Here is a 9142-nt window from a genome sequence, read left to right on the forward strand (position 1 = left end):
GTATGGTGGAAAATAAGCCTGAAATAATCCATGACTACAATAAAACAAAAGGTGGAGTTGACGCACTTGACGAAAAGACGCATAATTACACGACTTCTAGAAGAACAAGGCGGTGGCCTATGGCAGTCTTCTACACTATGCTAGATATAGCAGGTGTAAATGCTTTTGTTTTGTACCATGGGAAAGAAGATACTGATGATGTGACACGCAGAGAATTCCTCATTGAACTAGGTACACAACTCATAAGTGATTGTATGAAAAGAAGATTGGATTCTCCATTTTTGAGAAAAGATATCCGAAATTCCATTTGTGATATTCTAGGCATGACCCCCTCCAAGGCATCAGGAACATCCCAGGTTCACAGTGAAGCTGGTGCTACTAAATCGAAGAGGAAAAGATGCTCAGTGTGCCCATCTAAAAAAGACAGGAAAGCATCCCGGGCGTGTGCCAGATGTCGAACACCATTATGTTTGGAATGTTCCACTGCTTTATGTCCAAACTGTTTCGGTAGTCTGGATGAATGAAATAACTGAAATGGACTGGTGAAGATGCTGTATAATTGAAACCTAATATTTTGTCATAATTTCTGCTATTTTCAAAGATCACATAGTCATTTAGCTGAGAAATGTACTAAAATTTATCCAAAAGTTGTGCCTGCAGAAATTTTTATATTGATTTTGAACTTTTCTTCTGGCTTACTGTTGTGAAGCATAGTACATTTTGTGTTTAAACGTGAAGTTTCAGTTGTCTATCTTACTATTTGTAACTGATGTGCAGGACTTTCCAAAAGTATATTTTTCACATTTCGTATTTTATGCAGTTTATTGTCCTTTTTTGTAACATCTTTAAGGTATGACCATAAATGAGGAATGTGGTTTTAAAACATTAGTAACAAAACATTAATAAAAGTTTCATATTTAAATTTCATTTAAATGTGTTTTTTTTACCAAAATATACTCAAAACTTGGGTGGGTCCCGAGGACCCAGATGTACCTTATGTGTTACAATTTATAGGTGTACCAGTTACGGGTTAAACTATAACGCTGACCCACGTCACACAATAGAGTCAGCCGTGCTCGGCCTGTTCTGAAAGCCACCGAAAGAGTGTAATTAGCGCTATGGGCCGTAAGGGTACTGAGACGACGCTGATCGAAAGGAAACTTATTCTGCGCTTACATAATGAGTACAAATCTTCTTACGAGATTGGTCAAGTAGTCGATAGACCTAGATCGACGGTTCAGTCGATAATAGATCGATTTTGTGCAACACAATCATTAAGATACCAACCAGGTACCGGACGCCCTCACAGTTTGACTGATGCAGGCGTGATATTTATCATGAGGGATACGACGAAGAAACCTAAAATCAGCGTTTTTAAGTTGGCTGGGGAGTTAGAGTGTAGGGAAAAGAAGGTATGTGCCAATACAATCAGAAATACCTCCGAAACGTATTGGTTATCAGGACCGGGTAGCGCGCAAGAAATTTTGGGTCGGAGAACAGAATCGAAAGAAACGTCATCATTCTGCGATGGAACATAGATCCAAAAAGGAAGACTTCTGGAATAGAGTAATATAACCTATTCGGGTAGGATGGCAGGCGAATGGCGTGGCGTAAGAAGAATGTGCCAACGGTTAACAGTTCATGTTACACAGACTTTGTTTTCTAAAAGATATGCAGCTAGACGAATACTCCCTAATGGTGTGGGGCTGTATGAGTGCTGCAGGTGTTGGAAAATTACGTTTTGTAGAAGGTAAAATGAATCACCATGTATATATATCAACATTTTAAAGGACAATCTGAATCCTAGCGCCGAAAAATTAGGTCTGCAAGGAAATTAAATTTTTCAACAACATATCGACCCAAAGCATACGCCTCTAAATACAAGGCTGTGGCTCCTGTACAATACCCCAAAACAACTTAACACCCCTCCTCAGAGCCCAGAGATTAATCCTTTGGAAAGTACTGTAAGATAGCATCAGGATAAGGCACATTTCTAACAAGAAAGACTTAAAAGAAGCACTTCAAGACGAATGGGACAAAATTCCAGCCTCTCTGACGGTAAACTTGGTCAAGTCGATGCCCAGACGACTACAAGCGGTAATAGCTGCAAAGGGAAACCCCACTAAATAATAATTTTTGTAACTGAAATCATATTTTCAGATTGTAAATTTAAAAAAAAAAATGAATGGACGAATACTTTTTCAAGGAGCCTTTGAATAAATTCTCCATTTTCTCAAAGTTGTTATCGCTATGGATGTATTTATTTCCTTGTCCATCAATAAAAATGACTTACCAAGGTTCGTTGCATATAACTGGATGTTCACAACCAAAGTTCGTTGCATATAACTGGATGTTCACACTTTATGTTCCCTTCCTTTCACGTGACATATATCGGTACTCAGTGATTTTTAAAAAAATTACAACTAGACGACTACTTTTTGAACTCACTGTAAGTCCTAGAATGCTTTCGCGATGTCATGCTCTGGTAAAATGTTCTTGGTTTACAAGCCGCGTCGCTCTAGCTTCCGATAGCTGCCTATGCCATTGTCTTCTCAGCGACAGCCACCGCTGGCTGGGTGTTCTGCTTATATAGATGCAATGTCAATGTCTGGTACCTTCCAGAGAGGAGCCGGAGTCATACGTGCACAGAAGGCAAGCTGGAAAAGTTAGTAGCGGCTCCGTTCCGTCGCGGCACCGAGTGACGTCACATGACGCGAGGGGCGGGCGACACGTTTGAAACTGCCGCTGCTGCGTCCCTACAAGCGTCAAGCCTACGTCTTTGCTTTCGCTCAATGTCCAGAGCCCGTCCCCATGGCCTGCTAAGTGCGTACTCCTGGTATCTGTTAAAACAGTTGCTGTTGATTCTTATTCGGACCGCTTCTTTTATAACAGAATCCCAATATGATGGCGTTTGAGCCAAAACTCTCGGTTTTCGAGTAGTATTTTATGCCCGGTTTCTAGACAATGTTCAGCCGAGGCCGACTTGTCAAGTTCCCTTTGTCTGATATGTCACGAATGCTCTGCACAACGCTCAGGAACAGTGCGAATAGTTTAACGTTTTCTAACGCTACCACATTCGCAGGGGCACTATACAGGGTGTAAATTTTAAGTTGACAAACCACAACAACCCGAAAAATAAGCTTCACACGAAAATATGTGTAGAATCCAAAGCTGATTATTTTCGAAGGGGACGAAAATGATTCAAATGGCTCTAAGCACTATGGGACTTAACATCTGAGGTCATCAGTCCCCTGGACTTAGAACTACTTCAACCTAACTAACCAAAGGACATCACACACATCTATGCCCGAGGCAAGATTCGAGCCTGCAACCGTAACAGCAACGAGGTTTCGGAGTGAAGCGCCTAGAATCGCTCGGCCACAGCGGCCCGCCGAAGGGGACATCTGCTGGTGCTAAAATTAGTCCACCATCCCAGCCGCCTGGGATGGGGCGCGAGGCAACTTTTAAAATTTCAAATGGGAACCCCCATTTTTTCTTGCAGGATATGCGAGGAACTCGAAAACCTATGTTGTTCAGATGGCTCAAATGGCTCTGAGCACTATGGGATTTAACTTCTGAGGTCATCAGTCCTCTAGACTTAGAACTACTTAAAACTAACTAAACTAAGGACATCACACACATACATGCCCGAGGCAAGATTGGGACCTGCGACCGCAGCAACAACGCGGTTCCGGACTAAAGCGCCTAGAACCGCTCGGCCACAGCGGCCGGCTAGGACGCCTTCCGATCTAGTTTTTGCGTAAGGCCATGCTCTCAGGAAATTGTTAGTTTTCAATTACTAATTATTAATTTGACGATATTATCAATGTAATATGTTCAATAAATAAATACATACATCATAATGGCATCAGTTTCTAACGTTACTTCGAATAATATAGGTACCCGGTGCATTATTTACAATCACACGAAGTAGAATTGCACTTGTACTTTACAAACAATGCTCATTCTGCGAGGGACACAACGTAGGAAACATAGAAAGAATCTCGCACGACGAGTCACTAAGATAGTCCAAGAACGGATTGTTTTAACTGACCTCCGCAAAACTCGGATGGAAAAACACGACCAGTCATACTGTGGGCCTCTTGTACCATCCTCTACGGACTCACTGGCTAAACTGAGACATTTCTGGAGGTTTAGTGCAAGTGGGTGGTTCCTGCAACACCAAGTTAACTTCGTGCATGGACGTCATTTTAACTTTTTTACTGATACTCTTGAGAAAGGATGGTTGCTGAATCAACCTGAGTCGTACAGTGCTATACAAAATTTTGTTTCCGATCTTGTAGACAGAAAGCAACAGCATTAAAATGACAGGTAGCATACATGTGGGAACGATAAGATGCTAAACTCAACACACCCAGAATGAAGACAGATTTTTTTACAACATTTATTCGCTTCAGCTGCATTTAAGCAATATTTACAATAAAGAACAACTGGATTTCTGTGGAGATAATGGAAGAGCGATCTCAAAGTTACTAATGAATCTTCTAAACATTTTACTGATAAACAGTGTGAGCGTTGATAATGACAGAATTTACATGTACCACGAAAATTTTCTTTTTTTCGGCAGATGTGTTAATTACCAGTGTTAAATCTCAATTCAAGGATATGATAACAAATGCATTTTGTTAATAATCAGGCATTGACACGAGGTTGTGGCGTTTATGCCTGATCCCTCATAAGTTTATTACATTTGTGTTGTTAAGTTTTTAATGCACAGTATAGGAAGATTGGGTTACAGGAGGCTAGCGAGTACGTAAGATCACAAGGCAGACTCGCTGAATGACGCGCCAGTTGGTCACATAGAGTGAGAATGATTGGGCGAGAAAAAGCCTTATGGCACTGGAGCAGAGAGACACGATAGGGATTCACCTACAACGCTGGCCGCCAAGTAGCGAATAGTAATATACAGCTACAACCGTTCTGATAACGCTGCTTGCACTGAGAAATTGTTAATAATAACTTCAATATCACTCAGATCACCAGTAAACACTGATTACTGATCATAGCTACCGTTAAGTGCTTATTGATGTGAAGGATGGAGCAATCACAAACACGCCCTGACAGGGCAGGTGTCAAACTGCTAAGATAGTTCACCACTAGATCACGATCCGTTTCCGAGCAGGTAATACATGAATCCGTGTACAAAATCTGCTCTCATGTAAAGGCGGAACAGATTGTTGAAAAATTGCTTCCGATGACGTACTAGTGTGATGTGTTAATCCGTGGCAGTCTACGACCGGTTTTCGAGGTGGCAACACGCAAATTAGTGTGTTAAGTGCAACTCCGCGCAAAGACGGAATTAATTGTTAAAGTTGCCTCGGAAAGCATATTTGTGCGATCTGATGTTGATTCTATGATCGCGTGGAGATTTGTACGGTGTCTTTTGAGAATGATTATCATGCGGAAAATTTGCCATGGGTAATGATAGAAGTATCTCAGAAAATTTTTCTAGAGTTTTTTTGCTTCTGTAAACAGATACAAAATCCATTTACTGCATGCGCGTCAGAGCATGCGGCAGCGGAGTTAGAAACCAACTGTGACGGCAGCTACATCTTTACAAGACGTGAGGTAAGCAATTTGCCTCTAGTTATGCTAGGGATAGTGCGTGCTGACATTATTTACTGTAAGCGCCGTGTTCGTTAATCGTGGCATATCGTTTTTGTGGGAAGTGTTATCCACATCTACTTCTACATTTATATTGATACTCTGAAAATCACGCTTCAGTGCTTGGCAGAGGGCTTATCGAACCACCTTTACAATAAGTGTCAATTATTCGGCTCTCGGGACGGCGCGCGGGAGCTCTGATTTTCCTTAAAACTATGATGGTCGTTTCTTCCTATGTAAGTTTCAAGAAAATATTTTTGCATTCGAAGGAGAAAGTTGGTGATTGAAATTTGGTGAGATGATTCCGCCGCAACGGAAAACGCCTTTGTATCAATGGTGTGCATTCCAAAACCTGAATCATGCCCGCGTCACTCTCCCCTCTTTTTTCCGATAATACAAAACGCGCTGCTCTTCTTTGAACGTTCTTGATGTTCTCCGTTAATCCTCTCTGGTAAGGATCCAACATCGCGCAGCAGTATTACGAAAGAGGACGGACAAGCGTAGTGTAGGCAGTTTCTTTAGTAGATTTGTTACATTTTCTAAGTGTTCTGACAATAAAACGCAGTATTTGTTTCTGCTTTCCTAGCAACATTTTTCTTTGTGTTCTTCCCAATTTAAATTGTTCGTAAGTGTTGTTCCTAGCTATTTAGCTAAATCTGCGGCCTTTAGATTAGACTGATTTTTTCGTGTAACCGAAGTTTAACAGATTCCTTCTAGAACTCGTGTGGATGACCTCACACGTTTCACTAATTAGAGTTAAGTGCCAATTTTCGCACCATTCAGATATCTGTTCTAAATCGTTTTGCAATTTGTTTTGGTCTTCTGATGACTTTATTAGACAATAAACGACAGCATCATCTACAAACAACGTATGACGGCTACTCAGATTGTCTCCTAAATCGTTGATATACATAAGGGACAGCAGAGGGACTGTAACACTACTTCGGGAATGCCATTTATCACTTCTATTTTGCTCGATGACTAACTGTGACCTCTCTTTCAGCAAATCACGAATCCAGTCACGTTAGTGAGACGATATTCCATAAGCACGCAATTTAAGCGACCTAGTTGTTTCACAAGAACGATGTTTTCTAAGTCCGTCAATAGACCATTCTCTTCGAGGTAATTCATAATATTCAAACGCTATATACACTATGTGATCAAAAGTATCCGGACACATTGCTGAAAATCTCTTGCAAGTTTGTGGCGCCCTGCATCGGCAATGCTGGAATTCAGTTTGGCGTTGGCCTACCCTTAGCCTTGATGACAGCTTCCACTCTCGCATGCATACGTTCAACCAGGTGATGGAAGGTTTCTTGGGGATTAACAGCCCATTCTTCACGCCATGCAGCACTGAGGAGAGGTATAGATGTCGGTCGGTGAGGTTTAGCACGAAGTCGGCGTTCCAAAACATCCCAAAGGTGTTCTATAGGATTCAAGCCAGGACTCTGTGCAGGCCAATCCATTACTGGGATGTTATTGTCGTGTAACCACTCCGCCACAGGCCGTGCATTATGAATAGGTGCTCGATCGTGTTGAAAGATGCAATCGCCATCTACGAATTGCTCTTCAACAGTGGGAAGCAAGAAGGTGCTTAAAACATCAATGAAGGCCTGTGCTGTGATAGTGCCAAGCCCCCTCCATGAAAAACACGACCACACCATAACACCACCGCCTCCGAATTTTACTGTTGGCACTACACACGCTGGCAGATGCCGTTCACCGGGCATTCACCATACCCCACAACGTCTTTCCTCTGTTCAACCGTAGAATGTTCACGCTGCTCACACCAAGAAAGGCGTCGTTTGGCATTTACCGGCGTGATGAATGGCTTATGAACAGCCACTCGACCATGAAATCCAAGTTTTCTCACCAACTGCCTAACTGTAATAATATTTGCAGTAGATCCTGACGCAGTTTGGAATTCCTGTGTGATGGTCCACTTAGATGTCTGCCTACTACACATTACAACCCTCTTCAACTGTCGGCGGTCTCTGTCAGTCAACAGACGAGGTTGGCCTGTACGCATTTGTGCTGCACGTGTCCCTTCATGTTTCCTCTTCCCTATCACATCAGAAACAGTGGACCTAGGGATGTTTAGGAGTGTGGAAATCTCACATACAGACGAATGACACAGCTACCTGTAATCACCTGACCACGTTCGAAGACCGTGAGTTCCTAGGAGCGCCCCATTCTGATCTCTCACGATGTCTAATGACTACTGAGGTCGCTGACATGGAGTACGTGGCAGTAGGTGGCAGCACAATGCACGTAATATGAAAAACGTAAGTTTTTTGGGGTGTCCGGATACATTTGATCAAATAGTGTATGTTCCAAAATCCTGCTGTATATCGACGTTAATGATATGGGCCTGTAATTTAGTGGATTACTCCTACTAACTTACTTCAATATCGGTGTGAGCTGTGCAACTTTCCAATCTTTGGGTACGGATCTTTCTTCGAGCGAGTGGTTGCAAATTATTGTTAAGTATGGAGATGTTCTATCAGCACACTCTGAAAGGAACCTAATTGGTTGTCAATCTGAACCAGAAGACTTACTTTTATTAAGTGATTTGTTGCTTCACTACTTCTAAGTGCCTCATTTTCGCAGCTGTTCTTGGTTCCAATTCTGGAATATTCACTTCTTCTTCTTTGGTGAATGAATTTCGATATGTTGTGTTTAGTAACTCTGCTTTTGCTGCACTGTCGTCGATGGTATTTCCATTGCTATCGCAGAGAAGGCATTGACTGTTTCTTGTAGCTATCATACATTACTTACGGTCAGAATCTCTTTGGATTTTCTGCCAGGTTTCGAAACAAAGTTTCGTTGTGGAAGCTATTATAAGCATCTCGCATTGATGTGCGCGCTAGATTTCGAGCTTCTGTAAAAGATCGGCAATGTTGGAGATTTTGCGTTCGTTTGGATTTTAACCCAGTGTGTAGTATTTGAGGGTGACAATTTACATCTTTTGGGAATTATACATGACGTACACTCATGAATGCTTTGCAAGGTCTGCAGGATGAGTTTAGTCCAGACATCGCTCGGTTTCTTTATTCAGCTCAGATTATGTTCTCTGAAACACGCACAGGGTAATATTTAAAACCACGTAGCTACAAGATAACAACTGAAACGAACTGCAGATCGGGCGCCGATTGATCTCATAAGGTCCTCTCAGATTTTAGCTATCAACAATATAACTTTTTATGTGTTTTGGCTCAGCAATCTTGAAAATAATTGTGGCAGTCTAACCCATAACTGTTTGAAAGAAGTCCGACACTTAAAAAGCAGTTTTAACACATGGATCTTTAAAAAGAAAAACACAGTTTAAAGAATATTAATTTTTTAACGGCCAGCCATGACTGCACCAAACAGTAAAAGATTTTCAAACAAAATATTGCGTTTTACAACTAGGCTTAAAGTAACTCAGGCATACGTTACTAGCTTGGAATGCTGATCCATATTGAGGACTCAGACCAATACGACGGTAACTAATGTAAGTCAGACAGCATAACGCGCA

The sequence above is a fragment of the Schistocerca americana genome, chromosome 5 (assembly GCF_021461395.2).
Source record: "Schistocerca americana isolate TAMUIC-IGC-003095 chromosome 5, iqSchAmer2.1, whole genome shotgun sequence".
Taxonomy (NCBI): domain Eukaryota; kingdom Metazoa; phylum Arthropoda; class Insecta; order Orthoptera; family Acrididae; genus Schistocerca; species Schistocerca americana.